Raw genomic sequence first — 21,496 nt, 5'->3', positions numbered from 1 at the left:
GAAACTCCTTTATAACTCTGGTACTGAGAGACAGGAAGATCATATACTTTGTGGCTTCACCCTACTCTTTTAGGCGTTGGCTGCTGAGAGTTTGTTAGATTTATAGAATGAGATCTGACCCACAGTGCCTTTAAATAGTTTTTTAAAAGTTTGGTCAAAATATGGTTCTATTGTACTTCTAAATTTAAGAAAGCATAAATATTATACAAAGACTAACAGTTTTCAACAGCCATCCCACTTTAAAAAATTTTCCAAGCCTAATTATTTCATTACACAAAAAGCTTCTATTGAGCCAAGTTATTGGACTCTGGGCTAAAAGCTGTCAAAAATGTTCCTTTCAAGCCTGTATTAAACCAGGCATAGGGAGGTATTTAGCAAATAAAGAATATCCTAACTCTAAATTTAAACTTCTAAAGAGAAGACAAATTTTTCTTTCTGAATGATACAAATTTTCTCTTGGGATGTTACCAATTTTACCATAAAAGATTTTAAAATCTTTCTCTCTCCTATCTGAAAAAAAAGGAGCTTAAATATTTTTCTTCCCTCAGTTCTTCTGTGATACGTCTGACCCAAGCAATGCCATATATGTTTCTTTGCTTCTCTCATATAAGTACCTGTTTCATCCTTAACATAGTATGAATCATTATCATTTTATTTCTTTCTGGAGAATCAGCTCTGTTGCTTAGTTTCCTCTGCATAACAACCAATTTTAGAGTTTAATTAGGAAGTGGATCCATTAAATCAACCATGAAACATTTTGAGGTATGGGATGTTAATGGGGAGGAGGGTGTTCTGGAACTTCTTTCAGATTAAAGAAACCAATATTGTAAAGGAGCTTAAGTTAATGAATAAATCATGATGTTCAGTAGAAATATGGACCGTGCCCCCATTAATGTTCATTTATAAACAATATTTCATCCTGCTTACTTCATTTAAAACATGGACTGGGTTTCTTATGAGGCTACATAAAAGAAGAAGTTTAGCCTCTCTCTACTTCAACTACCAAGTAAAGCAAGAAACTGTGGCCCTCCAACAGAGACTGCTCAAGAAAGAAAGTCTGCCTTATTTTGAATTACCAAGAAAAAAGTAGATGGTGTCTTAATATACTTTCTTGAGTCATCCTTATATTCAAACCCTCCACTTTATGTTGCTACTTTTTATTTGTTTAATATATTATGACAGTCTTAAATCAACCTTATGAGGTTTTAGAAATCACATCGAATTCAGGAAGTTTACTTTCCAGACAAAAGATGGAAACATTTAATGTTCTATACAAAAATCGAAATGTTCCTATACAGAATTTAGGAAAAAAGTTTTATACACGTTCTAACTATAAACTCAACCACATATGGTGATCAAGATATTCAAAAAGAGAAGCAATGTGTTTCTCTTCACATATATTTGAGCAACATATTATAAAATATGACAATGACTTGAAAATGATTTGTCAACTGGACCTCATTCAGGAAGAGACAGGAAACTAAAGTAAATGGAAATTAAATAAAAGAAACTACTAAGTAGGACCGTTAGTCTTACCTATCATGAAATTCTGTGAAGGTCAGTGTAATCAAAAATTGAAAACCAGAAGTAAAATGCAACTTGTGAAAGACATTAGGGGAAGTGCTTCCTGGAATTTATTAGGACTAAGAAAAATATAAGGGGAAATATTGCCCATTAAATGATAACTGCAAGCTGTTTTTTGATTCCAAAAAGTAAATTTTTCTTAATGCTTATTTTAAAAATCTCCATCTTTACACAGAAATAAATAAAACAACTATGAATCATAAAAAAGCAATTCAAAGAGCAGGAAAATGTAGGATAGAGAAGGGGAAGACCTGGGAAATTACTTAAATAAGCTTAAAATAAGCGCTATAGCATCTATTTAATTTTTTTGAAATAATAACTAGGTACCTGTAGGCTTAATTTGCATATCTATGAAAATATTAGGAAATGGATCCATGAAATCCATGAAATTAGTAGGCAAAAACCTGGGAAAAATAGAAATCTATCTACTATTGGTCAAGTAGGCAAAATTCAAATAAATCATAGGAACAAAGGCAAGTATTACATTTAGGAATAAAAATTTCACTACTAATTTAAATTTTGGAATCAAAATGTAACATTTTTTTGGACAGGAAAAAACATTAGAGGCTTCTTTTCTATCTCTTCCTCTTGCATAATTAACTTCATAGTTCTTCAAAGTTTAATCATTATTAGACCTGTATGTCAGCTATATAATCACCAACATAAGTGAATCCTTAGATTATTATTAGTTGCTGCTGAACCAATTATTTTACACTCATTTTCTACATTCATCCATTCAGTGAAAGATTTGGCTTCCTCATTATGTGCAAGTTATCACGCTAGGACCAGGGAGTGTGAAGGAAGCATCACAAACATTCTTAGCTTGCACCTTTTTAGAATGTAGTTAAAAAGAACACATGGACAGTCAAATAACAAAACCCAAATTAAATACAAAGTGAGCACTTAGAAGACCATCTCTAAGACAACTGATCATTGTTTTAAACTGTGCCATGCATAATTTAAACTAATTATTTATCTTCACTATTCTATCAATGATTTTAAGTATTTCCCCATTGTGTGTGTGCACATGTTTTATGTGTGCTCAGTAAGGTTAGACACCTAATTTTATATATATATATATATATATATATATATATATATATATATATCAGTTTTTCTGATATTTCATTGAGTCATTTCACATTGAATTAATTTTCATAGACAGTATTTTTAGGTTTTAAGTTATCAATGGGATGCAATTATTTAAATAGAGATTTTAGGAAACATTATAAAATAAAATACCTGTGAATTTCTCTTTATGCATGATGTTCACTTTCAGGTTTTGAACAAGATGAGAAAATAATCTAAAACTATAGTAACTGTGAAAAAAAAAACACATCACATCTTGATATCCCAATGTCATTGTCTTTATAGTCCACAAGGGAAGAGGCTCCATGTGGACAGCAATAACATAATCATTGTAATCATTAGGTGTTGTTGTCAGTGAATGTTGCAGAACATTCTCAATAGGGATAAGTATTGAAAGACACTTTTGGAAACAGACTAAACTTACTTTGAAACAAATTGGGCAATAAAGAACAGTAATGACATTTTCAGGAACAAAAATCAAACCAAAATAAAACACCATGTATATGTGACCATAATGTCACTTATCTCATTTTCTGATGCACCAAGTGAACTGTCTCTGAGAGAATGTTTACAAGATACCCCTCCAAAATGGTCTGTGTGATTGACAGTCTCATTGGAATAAGAGTGTATCCTCCCACAGCTTGCATTCTGAAGGTTTCAGTACTCTTTTGAGTGTTAGAAATCTTTATTATCACATATTGTCACATATTTTATATGTACCATGTACACACACATCCATAAATACACACTGTCATGCACATTCATTTACATATTTAAGGTTAGTGTTATAGATTTTAATGTGTTCAAATATTTCATCCTCTTAGTTGTTTTAAGCTTGGACACCACCACCTCTGTGCTGTGCTGTCACATAAATATTCTCTTACCTCTGAAGTTTTCTCATCTACAGCAGTAGTGCTAGGGGTCAAACTCACAAAGGTGTTGTCCCCCAATGGCAGCAAACACCGCCATGTGTTGTATGTTTGATGAATTAAAAGGATGCTGCCAACTTAATTACACTGTAACCCTTCAATAAAGGAAGGGCAGAGCTGATTAACTAGTGAATAATTGGGGGCTGATTGATGGCTCTTTCCCTCACTGCTGAAGGCTGTATATATAATTATTTTGCCTTTGGGCCTAATTTTGCCACTGTTAGCTTCCACTTTTGTCATCAGTTGTAATTTATAGATGGGGCCTGCAGCCTTAAATAAAAGGAGGATACAAGATGGAAGAGCTCTGAATCCCTAGATATGTCACCTGAAAAAGGCCAGCAGGCAGCCTTGAACATCAACATTTACAGTCATTTAACAGCATTTTAATGCTTCATGCTTAGAAAGAAAATAATATTATAATTTGTCAATGATTATAATATCAGCTTTTGTGAGCTTAAAGTCATATTGCATCACCTAGTAGTTTTGAATGTACTTTTAGTACAAAATTGATTTGTTATAAGTCAAAAGAATTTTCTCACACTCTTTCTGCAGCCACACATTCCCTCTTTTTAATATACTAACAAAGCTGTGAAAATCTTTCTTTCAACGGGAACAGAGCAAAATTTCTTCAAAGGAAATTAAAAATAAACAAACATATTCAACCACCTTAAATATTAGTATAAAATAACCATCACTAAAAATCAGATCAGTACTGCAGAATATTTTAGCATCAAAAACACATTTATTAAGCATTTACCATGTACTAAGTACAATGCACAATTTGAAAAATATATACAAATGATTAGCAGTCTTCTGTTTAAACTTCAGTATATCAAACCATAAACTTCAAATATATTCTATGGAACACTTCACACATAATGCTATTATAAACATACTGATTCAAATAAAGAAAACCAATCACAACAAAGGGTCTGTTTTTGTATATTTTTTCAAGTTTCATGAAGAAACTAGCTCTTTACAATGAAGGAGAAAAATAAGACTAAAGAAACATTTTACAGATTGCTGCTCTCCTAGTCATGGTAAAATAATGCAGATGGCTTTATATTCTAGATTTTGTCCACCATGGTAATAACATCTTAGACACATAATTTAGGTAACTAATTCTTTAAAACACTGCAATCACAAAGCTTGTAATTTATAAGCCAAGATACACAAATTCTCTCTCTCAGATTTCCTTTGTTGTTTTGTCCTCACTGAGAACTCCCTGGACTATGAATCACAGGATGATTTGAAGAACCTTTTAGTCAAAGCTCAGTAGTGTGCCAGTGGGCACAGGCTAAGATAAAAAAATAAATAAATAAAGATTGATATTTGCCCTCTCTTCTTATCTACACTTGATTTATAAGTCAGTGCAAGTATGCAAGAGAAATAAAGGCAAAGACCTTGATGCCTCCCTGTGGAGAATATGCACTGTTTGGATTGAAGGCATGAAAGAGAGAAAATTAATGGTAAGCTCTTCATCTGTCACTACTGCCAGCCTGATGGCTTTGCAGAGAAGGCGAGGACTATATGACATGCCCTCCAGTGAAGGGCAAGTCTGTCCGCTATTTTCTTATTATAAATACAGTGCTCTGGGTTTCTGAGGGATTAAAATTTAAAATAAGACTGTACTTTTTATAGATGAATATTTACACTAGTTTATTCCTTTAAAGTATTAACTTGTAGAATTCTGCTTGTTTATGGAAGAAGAAATATTTTGTCTTTCCATTCCCTCCCTTTATTTTTTCTCCCTCTCATTTATATTTTAAATTTAAGTTAAACTTTCTGCATGACAATGTGGCTTGGCCCTTTTACATCTGGCTGCATTTTTCTTGCTGTCACACTGCTCTGAAATGTAAATAACCCATGAAGATTAGACACATGCAAAACGAGGAGGACTTAGTTGGATTTAACTATACAAAACACAGAAAGTGATTAAAAAGTTGAAATTATAAGGTGGGATTTTCCATTTTCATTGAAATAGAAGCACGACTATGAAAATATTATGAAGTACACACTTGACCGGGAAAAAATATCATAAATGAAAGTTTTATCTTGTGTGGAAGATAAAGAAAGCCATGTTCCCTTATTATTGGAATGATATATGATGATAAGGACTTGATGTATTGACATAACACTTGATACTTTGAGTGGGAAATGGAGTAATACATAAATTGATAGCTGAAATTAAAGTTTCATATATTTCACTCACACTTCCAATATAAGATAAAAATTATATTTTTTAAGAAATAGAGAACTTTATATCTGTAATCCTATTTGCTATTCAAATTATCTTCACTATTGGATAAATGTTTTAGAGCAAATAACCAAGAAGTAGAAAAGAAAGATATTGGCAATGTTTTAAAGTAGGGGGAGAATGCAAAGTAAGAGACAGAGCAAGCAAACTTTCAGTAATGTCGTGAGAGTCTGATTTATTATTATGTTTCAATCAAAAACTTTTGCAATAGACAACAATTAAACCTCAACACAGAAAGGCATACATATTTTAAATGGATTATAAATGCATAAAATAGCATTAATAATAAAATTATTTAATGAAATTTTACTTCCTAGTAATTAAAATATCACTTTTGTAAATATAAAAAAAATACTAAGTTTTGATGTGAAATATGCCCATATAGGTAAGATTCAGTATGCTTGCTTCACAGATATTACATTCCAATAGTATAATAAAATGAAACAATGATGCAAATAACTAATACAAAGGAAAAAATAATATATTACAAAAGAGAGACAAAAACACAAGAATATTCTGGGAATTCAAGGGCAGGAGAAATTACTCTAGGTGATAGAAGAATAATATGAAAAAAGAGGCATTTGATCTGAACTTTAAACAGTTGAGAGGATTTAGAAAAAGAAAATGGGGAAGGAAAGAGTCAATTGATAAAGGACCATATTGTCATAGGGGATGTTTAGGAAATACCAAGTATTCCAATTTAGCTGGAGTGGAGGAAACCTGAAGGAGAGGGCTGGAAGTTAAAACTGGGAAAGCAGTGTTGATTTATATTTTACAGAGTTTTCAATGCTCTGATAAGAATTTGGGTCTTTATTTAGTAAGCAGGAAAGATCACAGAAGAATTCAGAACACTCTATGACATAAATCACAGCAAGATCCTTTTTGAACCACCTCCTAGAGAAATGGAAACAAAAACAAAAACAAACAAATGGGACCTAATGAAACTTAAAAGCTTTTGCATAGCAAAGGAAACCATAAACAAGACAAAAAGACAACCATCAGAATGGGAGAAAATATTTGCCAATGAAGAAACCGTCAAAGGATTAATCTCCAAAATTTACAAGCACATTATGCAGCTCAATATCAAAAAACAAAAAACCCAGTCCGAAAATGGGCAGAAGACCTAAAGAGACATTTCTCCAAAGAAGATATAAAGATTGCCAACAAACACATGAAAGAATGATCAACATCACTAATCATTAGAGAAATGCAAGTCAAAACTACAATGAGGTATCACCTCACACCAGTCAGAATGGACATTATCAAAAAATCTAGAAACAATAAATGCTGGAGAGGGTATGGAGAAAAAGGAACCCTCTTGCCCTGTTGGTGGGAATGTAAACTGATACAGCCATTCTGGAGAACAGTATAGAGGTTCCTTAGAAAACTAAAAATAGAACTACCATATGACCCAGCAATCCCACTACTGGGCATAGACCTTGAGAAAACCATAATTCAAAAAGAGTCATGTATTACAATGTTCATTGAAGCTCTATTAACAATAGCCAGGACATTTAAGCAACCTAAGTGTCCATTGACAGATGAATGGATGAAGAAGATGTGGCACATATATACAATGGAATATTAATCAGCCATAAAAATAAACGAAATTGAGTTATTTGTAGTTAGGTAGATAGACCTAGAGACTGTCATACAGAGTGAAGTAAGTCAAAATAAATTGAAGTAAGAGAAAAATAAATACCGTATGGTAGCACATATATATGGAATCTAAAAAAAAAAAATTCATGAAGAACCTAGGGCTAAGATGGGAATAAAGACACAGACCTATTAGAGAATGGGCTTGAGGATACAGGGAGGGGGAAGTGTAAGTTGGGACAAAGTGAGAGAGTGACATGGACTTATATATACTACCAAATGTAAAATAGATAACTAGGGGGAAGCAGCTGCATAGCACAGGGAGATCAGCTTGGTGCTTTGTGACCACATAGAGAGGTGGGATGGGGAGTGTGGGAAGTACACGCAAGAGGGATGAGATATGAGGATATATGTATATGGATAGCTGATTCACTTTATTATAAAGCAGAAACTAACACACCATTGTAAAGCAATTATACTCCAATAAAGATGTTAAGAAAAAATAGAGTAAACATGAGTGAAGCAATTATTTAGTAGAAATGATTTGGTAGCAAATTATAGCATAGACTGAAGTAGAAAGAGCCTGGAGACCAGAAGCCTACTTAGAAGACAAGAACAATTATACATATGAAAGATAATATGAGTCTGGGTAAGGGGAGAAGCAGTGAGAATGGAGAAGAGGGAATGGATTTCAGCACTCAGGTGAAGATGGAATCCATAGGACTGTTTATAGCTGAGTAGTGGTTGGTATTGAACTTGGATGACAAAAAAAGAAAAAATATTATGGTGAGCACAGAAAAATAGGAAAAGCTTAAAGTAGGTGGAAATACCTTAGAAGTTAATTACAAATGCAGAACTGGAATTTATATGAGAGGTCAGGATTGGGGATTGAGCATTGGGAGGCATCAGAACTAGACCAAAATGCATTTCAACATTTTTCCTTTTTACTTTTTTAAGTTAACTTCCTAAAATATTAGAAGAAACCCTGTATCTTGAGTTTATAGACAAAAGTGGCAGTAAACCATATTGGAAACTTCTTTGGTCATTTCTTTTTTTTTTTTAACATCTTTGTTGGAGTATAATTACTTTACAGTGGTGTGTTAGTTTCTGCTGCATATCAAAGTGAATCAGCTATACTTATACATATATCACCATATCCCCTCCCTCTTGCATCTCCCTCCCACCGTCCCTATCCCACCTCTCTAGGTGGACACAAAGCACTGAGATAATATCCCTGTGCCATGAAGCTGCTTCCCACTAGCAATCTATTTTACATTTAGTAATGGACTAAAGATAAATCAACTCACCTGTGGTGGATTTCAAATTAAAATAATCTATGCACCATTGATTTATCCTTGGTATTTGCCTGGGGAAGGGGAAATATCCCCTTCTACACCTTTTGAGTTCATGTGGCTGGACTAATAGTAAAATTGACACAATACAGGACAAAAATAAACAAATTTTAATTCTTGCCCATGGAGGTTTCATAGAAACAGGAACAAAGAAGTGGCCAAAGCAGGTAGGTCTTATACTTTTTAGATGAGGAAACAATAAGTTTGTGAGGAATTGATGGAAAAAAGAAATTTAGGTTTTTGGTGCTCAAGTAGTGAAGAATCTAGACAGAATTTAGGCTTGAGCAGTAAATTAAAGAAGTAAGAAGGTTTGTTCATATATGCTTTTCAACCTGAATGTCCTATCTTTGGCAGTAAGTTGTCCTTCTACCTCCAAATACATGGAGTTCAACTTTTACAGGAGAGATATTTTCCCCTGCTTTCAGAGAGACAGAAAGGAGGATGTGTCCCTCTTGCATTGACAAATTCTTAAGTAACTTTGATTCAAAATAATCAATATGCCATTGAGGCATATTTAAGGGTGGCCCACCACTTGCCCCAACAGTCCCTCTTCTGAAAGTTCCCAGGAAGTTTCACATATTAAAAGCTGAGCTGGTGACTGTGGAAAGAGAAAATGTGTTAGTAGAGTCCTCCACTTCATTGAACCAGTTTCTTAGTTCTGAGAAAAGTTCAGTCCAATTAAACAGTTATATCTCATTTCAAAAGACAATGGTTCAGATGGGCTCCCAGAGGTAGGCCTATGGTGCAAGCAATCAGGTATTTAAAAAGAGGCATTTCTATGGAAACAAAAGAAAAGCAAATATTAATTATTAGAGAAGATTATAAACGAGTTTCTGAGCCCAGGGGACAATCAATCAAGAATAATTCTAAATATCAGAGTAAAAGCATCTTTTGAAATGTCTCTGATGATGTCATCAGGTGTTCAGATAAACTTTCTGAGTGGCTATATAGCAACAAGCAGGAGGATTGTTTAAATATGAGCTGTTGTGGCAATTCCTCTGAAGATCGTATCAAGTCATCTAACTTCAGTTTTCAGAGATTCAGGAAAAGAAAAGTTTTGTTCTCAATGATTCTGGTCAAAATGGTGAGAGAAAATGGAAAATGTTAGTTTAGAGAGTTCTAGCAAGATACTGGAGGAACCTATAAAAACATTTAGGATCCAATTCAGTTTTTAGGTAAATAAGAAAACCTCAAGGAAAGTTAATAGCACTAGAGTTTAATAATTACAAGTGTGTATTATAGTTTTTTGGGGGACATAATTTTCCCTCCAAAATTACCCTCATTTCAACCAAAGATAACCAAATTAAGGCTAATTTGTTTGCAAAATAAGTTTAGATTCAATAAACGTGGCCTGATTATTTACATAAGTCCAGCAAGAATAGCAACTGACCATATAGTCTTCTTTTTCTTTTCTTTTTTTTAACATCTTTATTAGAGTATAATGGCTTTACAACGGTGTGTTAGTTTCTGCTTTATAACAAAGTGAATCAGCTATACATATGCATATATCCTCATATCTCTTCCCTCTTGCATATTCTTCCAAACTTCCCTACCCCACCCCTCTAGGTGTTCACAAAGCACCAAGCTGACCTCCCTGTGCTATGAGGCTGCTTACCACTAGCTATCTATTTTACATTTGGTAGTGTATATATGTCCATGCCACTCTCTCACTTCATCCCAGCTCACCCTTCCCACTCCCCATGTCCTCAAGTCCATTCTCCATGTCTACGTCCCCATTCCTGTCCTGACCCCAGGTTCTTCAGAACCTTTTTTTTTTTTTTTAGATTCCATATATATATGTTAGCCTACAGTATTTGTTTTTTTCTCTTTCTGACTTACTTCACTCTGTATGACAGACTCTAGGTCCATCCACCTCCAAAATTTACAAGCAGCTCATGGAGCTCAGTATCAAAACAACAAACAACCCAGTCCAAAAAATGGGCAGAAGACCTAAATAGACATTTCTCCAAAGAAGCCATACAGATTGCCAACAAACACATATAGGCTTCTTGAAATCTGCTTTGCTGGAGCTGTTTATAAGGAATTTACAGATTGAATTTGCAAGGGCCTCTTGAGGCTAAGAAGCCAAGACAAATACTTTCCATCAGACTTTGCCTGTGATAACTATAGATTTGGGTGTATTCCTCTCTTCTTAAGGTCCCCCAAATATCCAGATGTTCCTGTGTTTGACAGTAAGTGGCCTGCCTTACTCACCTAGTAAGGCTTCTGGGAATCCTGTGAGCAAGTTATTGTACCAGCCTGTTTTTCAGAGAGGCATTTCTGGTTCTATAAAGTCAAACTAAGTTTCTTCAGGCTGTCTGGTCATACCTGTTTATGCATGTTTCTCTCGAATATGACATTCCAGTCAAAACTGTGGTAGTATAAACAATGCTTCTAATTGTGTCCTGTTATAAGGAGAACAGAATTTCATTGAACTTATGCAAATAACTATGTTGCCAAGAAAATAAAATTACTTACTGAGAGTCTCTAAATTCTGGAGGGATCAAGTAGGAAGAAAAGAATGTGTGTTTTAATTCACATTACAAAGGTATAATTTACCTTTCTGTAAACTTCTGTAAGTCTTAGAAAAAAATTTTCTTTGTATGTGGAAAACAAAAGATAAAAATATTTTTGACAATGTCATAAAAATTAAATTGTATTCATCAGTTTATTCAGTTCCATGTAACAAATTCTTGTTCTGCTTGAGCTAAGTTTTTCCATTAGTTCAATCAACATTGCCTGATGATTGATGGTGATATCCCTATTACAGGGATAATTCCGAGAAGTTTGCAGAGTTTTTGTTAAGGCTCATGTTATTTGCCCAGTGAAGCATGTGCCTTGTTTACTGGACATTGTGGAAGTACATCCCCAGTGGGAAACACGTTTTCTAATAGTTTTTGCCCCTGTAAGGGCATGAGCCTTGCAGCAAGGGAAGGCTTCAACCCATTTAGACAACATACATACAATAACAAGAACATTTTGATAACCCCTACTAAGCGGCAGCTGAATGAAGTCTAGTTGCAGGTGTTAAATAGTACAATAAGAGAAGATCTGAGGCCTCTGGTGACCAAAGAGTTATTTTCCAGGGTTATGATCCTTACAGGTTGGATATTTCTAGTAGAGTGTTTTCATAACTGTATAGAAATCTTCAAACTATGTCTATTTACACCTTGAGTCATTTTAAATGCACTATGGTGGGTGGAGGGATGCAAAATAATTTGTCAGGAAGCCAGAAAGAACCAAAAAATGGTCTTGCATTTCCCATAGGCACTACTGTTTGTTTAATTTATAGTTATTGTTTACCCATCTTAATTATTTTTGTTTAAATATTTATTGGAGTACAGTAGATTTACAATGTTATGTTAGTATCAGGTCTACAGCAAAGTGAATCAGTTATATATGTACATATATCCACTTTTTTTTTAGATTATTTTCCCATGTAGGTCATTACAGAGTATTGAATAGAGTTCCCTCTGCTATACATTAGGTCCTTATTAGTTAACTATTTTATTTATGGTAGTGTGTATATGTCAATCCCAATTTTCCAATTTATCCCTACACCCCAATGCCCTGGTAACCGTAAGTTTGTTTTCTACATCTGCAACTCAATTTCTGTTTTGTAGTTAAGTTTATTTGTACCCTTTTTTAGATTCCACATATTAGTGATATCATATGATATGTGTTTTTCTCTGTCGACATAATTCACTCAGTATGACAATCTCTAAGTCCATCCATGTTTCTCCAAATGGCATTATTTCATTCTTTTTTATGGCTGAGTAATATTCCATTGTCTATATGTACCATATCTTCTGTATCCATTACTCTGTTTATGGACATTTAGGTTGCTTCCCTGTCCTGGCTATTGTGAATAGTGCTGCAGTGAACATTGGAGTGAATGTATCTTTTTGAATTATAGTTTCTGCTGAATATATGCCCAGGAATAGGATTGCTGGATCATAAGGTAGCTCTATTTTTAGTTCTGTAAGGAACCTCCTTACTGTTCTTCATAGTGGCTGTACCAATTTAAATTCCCACAAACAGTGTAGGAGGGTTCCCTTTTCTACACTCCCTTTCCAGCATTTTTTATTAGTAGACGTTCTGATGATGGCCATTCTGACCCGTGTGAGGTAATACCTCACTATAGTTTTGATTTGCATTTCTCTGATAATTAGTAATGTTAAGCATCTTTGCATGTGCTTTTTAGCCATCTGTATGTTTTCTTTGGAGAAATGTCTATTTAGAACTTCCACTCATTTTTTCATTGTACTGATTGTTTTCTCTTGACATTGAGCTGCATGAGCTATTTGTATATTTTGGAAATTAATCCCTTGTCAGTTGCTTTGTTTTCAAATATTTTTTTTCCACTCTGAGAGTTATCTTTTCTTTTTTTTCTTATTGTTTCCCTTGCTGTTTAAAAAACTTTTGTTTAATTAGTTCCCATTTCTTAATTTTTGTTTGTATTTTCATTATTTTTGGAGGTTTATCAAAAAAGATCTTGCTGTAATTTACATCAAAGAGTGTTCTGCATATGTTTTCCTCTAAGTGTTTTATAGTATCCAGCCTTACATTTAGGTGTTTAATCAATTTTGAGTTTATTTTTTGTGTATAAGTTTAAGAAGTGTTCTAATTTCATTCTTTTACATGTAGCTGTCCTATTTTCCTAGCATCACTTATTGAAGAAACTATATTTTCTCCATTGTATATTCTTGACTCCTTTGTCATAGATTAGGTGCCCATGGGTTTATGGGTTTATCTCTGGGCGTTCTATCCTGTTCCATTGATCTATATTTCTGTTTTAGTGCCAGTACCATACTGTTTTGATGATTGTAGTTTTGTCATATAGTCTGAAGTCAGGGAACCTAATTGCCATTTTTCCTTTTCATTATTGCTTTGGCTATTTGTGGTCTTCTGTGTTTCCACACAAATTGTAGAATTTTTACCCTAATTTTGTGAAAAATACCATTAGTTATTTGATAAGGGTTGCATCAAATCTGTAGATTGCTTTGGGTTGTATAGTCATTTTCACAATATTGGTTCTTCCAATCCAAGAACATGGTACCTTTCTCCATCTGTTTGTGTTATCTTTGATTTCTTTCATCAGTATCTATATTTTTCAGAGCACAGGTCTTTTCCCTCCTTAGATAGGTTTATTCCTATGTATTTTATTCTTTCTGATGCAATGGTAAGTGGGATTATTTCCTTGATTTTGCTTTCTGTTATTTTGTTGTTAGTGTATAGGAATGTAAGTGATTTCTGTGTATTACTTTTGTATCCTGCAACCTTACCAAAGTCACTGAATAGTTCTAGTTGTTTTCTGGTGGCATCTTTAGGACTTTCTATTTATACATCATGTCATTTGCAAGCAGTGACAATTTTACTTATTCTTTGCCAGTTTGGATTCCTTTTATTTCTTTTCCTTCTCTGATTGCCATGGCAAAGACTTCCAAAACTATGTTGAATATTAGTTGTGAGAGTGGACATGCTCCTTTTGTTCCTGATCTTAGAGGAAATGCTTTCAGTTTTTCACCATTGAGAATGATGTGTTTGTTGCATATGGCCTTTATTATGTTCAGGTAGGCTATCTCTATGCCACTTTCTGGAGAGTTTTCATCATAAATGGGTGCTGAATTTTTTCGAAAGCTTGTTCTATATCTATTGAGATGATCATACGATTTTTTTTTCAATTTGTTGATGTAGTGTATCACACTGATTGATTTGTGGATATTGAAGAATCCCTGTATCCCTGGGATAAATCCCACTTGATCATGGTGTAAGATACTTTTTTTTTTTTCAATACACGGGCCTCTCACTGTTGTGGCCTCTCCCATTGTGGAGCACAGGCTCCAGACGTGCAGGCTTAGCGGCCATAACTCATGGGCCCAGCCGCTCCACGGCATGTGGGATCTTCCCAGACCGGGGCATGAACCCGTGTCCCCTGCATCGGCAGGCAGACTCTCAACCACTGCACCACCAGGGAAGCCCATATGATACTTTTAATATGTTGTTGGCTTCGGTTTGCTAGTATTTTTGAGTTGATGTTTATCAATAAGATTGTTCTGTAATATTCTTTTTTGTTGTTATTTCTTCTTCTGGTATTGTTATCAGGGTGATAGTGACCTCATAGAATGATCTTGGGAGTCTTCCTTCCTCTGCAATTTTTTGGAAGAATTTCAGAAGTGTAGGGCTTAAATCTTCTCTAAATATCTGATAGAATTTGCCTGTGAAGCCATCTGCTTGTGGAGGTTTTTTCTGGTGAAAGATTTTTAATCACGTTCCATTTCCTTATTTGTGATTGGTCTGTTCACATTTTCTATTTCGTCCTGGTTCAGTCTTGGAAGGCTGTACCTTTCTAATTATTTGTCCATTTCTCCTAAGTTGTCCATTTCCATTGCCATATAGTTGCCTGTAGTAGTCTCTTATGATCCTTTGTATTTCTGTGGTGTCCATTGTAACTGTTCATTTCTAATTTTCTTGATTTGAGTCCCTTCCTTTTTTTCTTGATGAGTCTGATTAAAGCTATATCAATTTGTTTATCTTCTCAAATAACTAGCTTTTAATTTCATTGATCTTTACTATTGTTTCCTTCCTTTCTATTTCATTTGTATCTGCTCTGGGCTTTATGACTTCTTTCCCTCTACTACTGTCGGGTTTTGTTTGTTCTTCTTTCTCTAGTTGCTTTAGGTGTAAAGTTACGTTGTTTATTTGAGATTTTTCTTTTTTCTTAAGTTAGGATTGTATTGTTATATACGTCCCTCATAGAACTGCTTTTGCTGCATCCCATAGGTTTTGGGTCATTGTGTTTTTGTTGGCATTTGTTTCTAGGTATTTTTTGATTTCCCCTTTTATTTCTTCAGTGATCCATTAGTTATTTAGTAATATATTGATATCCTCCACGTTTTTGTGTTTGTTATAGCGTTTTCCTGTAATTGATATCTAATCTCATAGCACTGTGGTTGGAAAAGATGATATCATTTCAATTTTCTGAAATTTAGTAAGGGTTGATTTTTGGCCCAAGTAGTTTTCCATGCGTACTAGAAGAAAGTGCATTCTGCTGCTTTTGGATGGAATGTCCTGTAGATATCATTTAAGTCTATCTGGTCTAATGTGTTATTTAACACTTATGTTTCCTTATTAATTTTCAGTCTGGATGATCTATCCATTAAGGAAAATGAGGTGTTAATGTCCCCCACTATTATTGTGTTACTGTTGATTTCCCCTTTTATGGTTGTTAGCATTTTCCTTATATATTGAGGTATGCCTATGTTGGGTGCATATATATTTATAATTGTTGTACCTTATTTGATTGATCCCTTGATCATTATGTAGTGTCCTTCCTTGTCTCTTGTAACCATCTTTATTTTAATATCTACTTCATCTGATATGAGTATTGCTACTCCAGCTTTCTTTTGATTTCCATTTGCATGGAATATACTTTTCTATCCTCTCACTTTCTGTCTGTATGTGTCCCTAGGTCTGAGTGGGTCTCTTGTAGACAGCATATATATGTGTCTTGTTTTTGTATCCATTCAGCCAGTCTATGTCTTTTGGCTGGAGCATTTAGTCCATTTACATTTATGGTAATTATTGATATGTATGTTCCTATTGCCATTTTTTAAATTGTTTTGGGTTTGTTTTCGTAGGTCTTTTTTCTTTCCTTCCCCCTTTGTTCTCCTCTCTTGTGTTTCTTGCCTAGAGAAGTTCCTTTATCATTTGTTGTAAAGCTGGTTTGGTGATGCTGAATTCTCTCAGCTTTTGCTTGTTGGTAAATCTTTTGATTTCTCCATCAAATCTGAATGAGGCCTTGCTGGTTAGAGTATCCGTGGTTGTAGGATTTTCCCTTTCATCACTTTAGATATATCATGCCAGCCCCTTCTTCTTTTTTAAAATTTATTTATTTAATTTATTTATTTTTGGCTGTGTTGGGTCTTCCTTGTGGTGTGATTGCTTCTCATTGTGGTGGCATCTCTTGTTGCAGATCACATCCCCTAGGCACGTGGCCTTCAGTAGTTGTGGAACACGGCCTTCAGCAGTTGTGGTGCATGGGCTTAGTTGCTCCATGTCATGTGGGACCTTCCTAGACCAGGGCTCGAACCCATGTCCCCTGCATTGGCAAGTGGATTCCCAACCACTGGGTCACCAGTGAAGCCTTCCACTCACTTCTGACCTGCAGAGTTTCTGCTGAAATATCAGGTGATAACTTTATGGGGATTCCATTGTATGTTATTTGTTGCTTTTCCCTTGTTGTTTTTAATATTTTTTTCTTTACCTTTAATTTTTTGTCCATTTGATTAATATGTGTCTTGGCATGTTCCTCTTTGGCTTCATCCTGTATGGAACTCTCTGTGCTTCCTGGACTTGGGTAACTATTTTCTTTCCCATGTTAGAGAAGTTTTTGTCTATAAATTCTTCAAATATTTTCTCAGACCCTCTCTTTTTTTCTTCTTCTGGGACTTCTATAATTCGAATGTTGTTTCCTTTAATGTTGTGCCAGAAGTCTCTGAGACTGTCCTCATTTGTTTTCATTGTTTTTTCTTTATTCTGTCCTGCAACAGAGATTTCCACTGTTCTGCCTTCCATGTCACTTATCCATTCTTCTGCCTCAGTTATCCTGCTATTGATTCTTTCTAGTGTATTTTTCATTTCAGTTATTGTATTGTTCATCTCTGTTTGTTTTTTAGTTCTTCTAGGTCTTTGTTAAATATTTCTTGTATCTTTTTGATCTGTGCCTCCATTCTTTTTCCGAGATCTTGAATCATCTTTCCTATCATTACTCTGAATTCTTTTTCAGGTAGGTTGCCTATCTCCTCTTCATTTAGATGTTCTTGTAGGTTTTTATCTTGCTCCTTCATCTGCAACATCTTTTTTGTCTTTTCATTTTGCCAGACTTACTGTGTTTGTGGTCTCCTTTCCACAGGCTGCAGGATCATAGTTTCTGTGGCTTCTGGTGTCTGTCCCCTGGTAGGTGAGGTTGGTCCTGAAGATTGTGCCAATGTCCCCTTGATTGTGGGTTTGATTGGTGTTTTGGTGACCAGAGCTTGCCCTGGATGTTGAGCAAGACCTTCCCTTTGCTCCGTGGTTGTCACTGCCCTGTCAGGGGCAGTGTCTTCTCCCTAGTTTTTGGAGTAGAGACCCCCAGATTTGTTTCTTAGCTGTGTTTCTGATCTGTGGTGCAAGTTAGGCAGGATAGGAGCACTTCCACTGGGAGGGAAACCACTAAGTATTCCTCCTCTGGTGGTGTTCACCTATGAATGTGCTCTGTTGTGTCCCCTTTTGTCCATTGTGTGGGCTCAGAAAATACACTGTTTTGGGCACTGCTCTCAGTCCCACATTAACTGTGGGAATTGCTGGAAGCTGACCCTGGAGACTGCCAGGCATTGTTTTCACCAGGCCACTGGTGCAGATCCACTGAGATGTGGTCACATGACTTCAGTAGTCTTGTACCTGGACCCACTGTAGGAGCTATGGAGGCAGTTCATCCTCTGGCTTGGTCCAGCCCCCATGTGTACATGACCACAAAGCCCACAGCTGCTAAAGCCAGACCCATCCCAGCTGCTGGAGCACTTCCTTTCCTTTCAGACTTTTCACAGATGCTTAATTTAGGAAGCCATCAGCGGAGGTGTAACATGATGGTTTGCACTGCACAAGGAGAGATTTCAGCTCTTTTTCCTTAATCACACAGCCCCTGGGGCTCAGCTATGGTTTCAGCCCTACCTCTGCTGGAGTCTGCTCCACATAAGCCCATCAGGCAGGAAGGATCTGAGGAGCCAATCGAGGCCAGCAAGCCGCCCAGGCAGGAGGGAGCCACCTGACATATGAGCATGTCAGGTGGCAATTAGGGTGGGTCTGTCACCGAGGGTGGGGAGGGTGGTGGAGGAGGTGATGGCAGGGGTGCACCAGCCAGCTCCAGCAAGGACACTCTCTAGTGCCCATGGAGGCAGGAGCATGCATATGAGAAGAGGGGCTGCAATGGTGGCCCCAACCTTTGCAAGTCACTCAACAACAGTGCTTTTCTTCTGTGAGTGCTTCCTCCATGAGCATTCCTGGTTGTGCAGCTCCTCATTCCTGTCCCCTCAGGCTGTCTCCTCATAGCCAACAGTGGTCCTCTCCCCAAATCTGCTCTCCAAACCCCACGTTCCAGCACCCAGCCCCTGTGGCAACAGCAGAAACCTGAATAAGGCTGGGGCATGCAGGGCTGTGGCACAGACCATCTGTATAGGTCTCACTCTGTCCTGCCTGCTACAGACTTGTTGCTGGGCTCTCCTCTGAGCCCCTGAGGCTCCCCTTCTGTTCCAGCTGGTCTCCCATCAGTGAGGGAGTTTCCCTAGATGAAAGAACTCCTTGCCTTTAGCTCCCTGGCAAAGGTACAGTTTCCACCCCGCTTCCACTCCTCTTCCTTTTCCTTTATTTTTTCTTTCATCCTACCTGGTTATTTGGGAATCTTTCTTGTCCTGTTAGGTGTCCAAGGTCTTCTGCTAGTTTTCAGCAGGTGCTCTGTGAGAGTTGTTCCATTTGCAGATGTATTCTTAATGTATTTGTGGGGAAAAATGAACTCGATGCCCTCCTCCTACTCCGACCTCTTGGAAACTCTTATCTTAAACTTTCTGATTCAGGAGAAGACTGTTTTCATCTTACAGAGACGTCAGCATGGCAAAAGTATGGCAGTTAGTGGTCAAATTTTTGCAGAAATCAAACGGACTTCATTCACATGTGTCACAATCTTTACAGATTATTTTGTTGCTTATGCCTTGGCATGAAAGTCACAGCGCATTTCCTGATACTCTGGTTCAGTCCTTTTAGAGTGAGTCTCAGTTTTTTTGTTTTGTTTTGTTTTGTTTTGTTTTGTTTTGGTGGTATGCTGGCCTCTCACTGTTGTGGCCTCTCCCATTGAAGAGCACAGGCTCCAGGCGTGCAGGCTCAGTGGCCATGGCTCACGGGCCCAGCTGCTCCGTGACATGTGGGATCTTCCCAGACCGGGGCACGAACCCGTGTCCCCTGCATCGACAGGCTGACTCTCAACAACTGTGCCACCAGGGAAGCCCGAGCCTCAGTTTTGATGATAGATAACATTTTTCAGTCGGGACATATAAGACTTCCAGGAATTTCACACAATTTCTGGAGCATTTATTGTACATACCTATACAGACACAACATAAAGAAGGCTTAAAGATACATCTTATTTAATGCTTTCCATGTAATTTAATATATCATGTATGTGTAAGTAGTTTAATATATCTCTTTTTATAAGGAGAGGAAACATATCTTTGAGATATTTCAGGGCTGTCTGAAATATCCCATATATCAGGGGTCCCCAAACCCCAGGCTGAAAACCAGTACCAGTCGGTGGCCTGTTAGGAACCAGTCCACACAGCAGGAAGTGAGTGGTGAGCAAGTGAGCGAAGCTTCTTCTGCCACTCCTCATTGCTCCTTTTTGCTCGCATTACTGCCTGAGCCATCCTCCCCCTACCCCGTTCATGGAAAAATTGTCTTCCAAGAAACCAGTCCCTGGTGCCAAAAAAGTTGGGGACCACTGCCATATATCACAGTTAGTTCTAAGTCTAAAAGACTTTATTTAGTATTTTATTTTGGGAAATACTGTCTAAAACATCAAAAAGTTTTTAAAACACTTAGTCAAATAGGTCACTGTGAAACAATGCTTAGATATTCATTTAACAAAAATAACAAATTTTCATAAGCAAATATAGAAAGTTATATAGTTCTGAGAAAAACTTAGCTCTTTTATTACTGAGAGGATTAGGGTTTACTTAAGTAATCAAAAACTTGATAAAGACAACATAGAACATAAATGATATTTTGACAAGTCATGTAATTTTTGCTTTTTCCTAAGAAGTTTAATTAAATGTAAAGAAAAATCTTCTTAATCTCTTATTATCAAGAACATACCAATAGAGAAAAAACATTGTCTTTTTAACAGAGAGAAAACCAAATTCCAATTTTGCATTAGTTTACTTTTGATAATAAAACTCATTTACCTAGTTAAACTTATTCCAATCTTATCCAGTCCTGACCACACATACAATTCATTTCAAAAAGATTCCTTTTTTACAAAACTTTTACAACTTTTTATGTTCATTTTAGATTGTCTGTTGTTTACTTTCCCATTGAGAAATAACCGGCTTTAGGACAAAATCACTTTATTTTTCTCTTAACAAAAACAACTTGATGCCTAATAACTTTTCTTACCCCCAAAATATCTTATTTCTATTATTATATCTGGTAGCTTTAATCAAAAGTATTAATTAGAATTTTTAATCCTTTGAAATCTTATCTTTTAGTAAAATTAAAGAAACAATTGTGAAATGTCTTAACATTTTGTGGTTTGTAATACTTATAGATGCATTTTATACTTTCTAGAAATATATGCTACTCCATAGTATAAACTTTTAATAAAGCACACAATATATTTACTAATAGACACAGAATACTTAGTTTCTCTGTAATAAGAGGTCAAAAGTAGGTAAACTGGGCTTTCCTGGTGGCACAGTTGTTGAGAGTCTGCTGGCCAGTGCAGGGGACACGGGTCCGAGCCCTGGTCTGTGAGGATCCCACATGCCGTGGAGCAACTGGGTCCGTGAGCCACAACTACTGAGTCTGCATGTCTGGAGCCTGTGCTCTGCAACAAGAGAGGCCGTGATAGTGAGAGACCCACGCACCGCTATGAGGAGTGGCCC

The sequence above is a fragment of the Aethalodelphis obliquidens genome, unplaced genomic scaffold (assembly GCF_003676395.1).
Source record: "Aethalodelphis obliquidens isolate GAN/ISIS:26980383/991018 unplaced genomic scaffold, ASM367639v1 scaffold106, whole genome shotgun sequence".
NCBI lineage: Eukaryota > Metazoa > Chordata > Mammalia > Artiodactyla > Delphinidae > Aethalodelphis > Aethalodelphis obliquidens.
Note: the sequence above shows the minus strand (reverse complement) of the source record.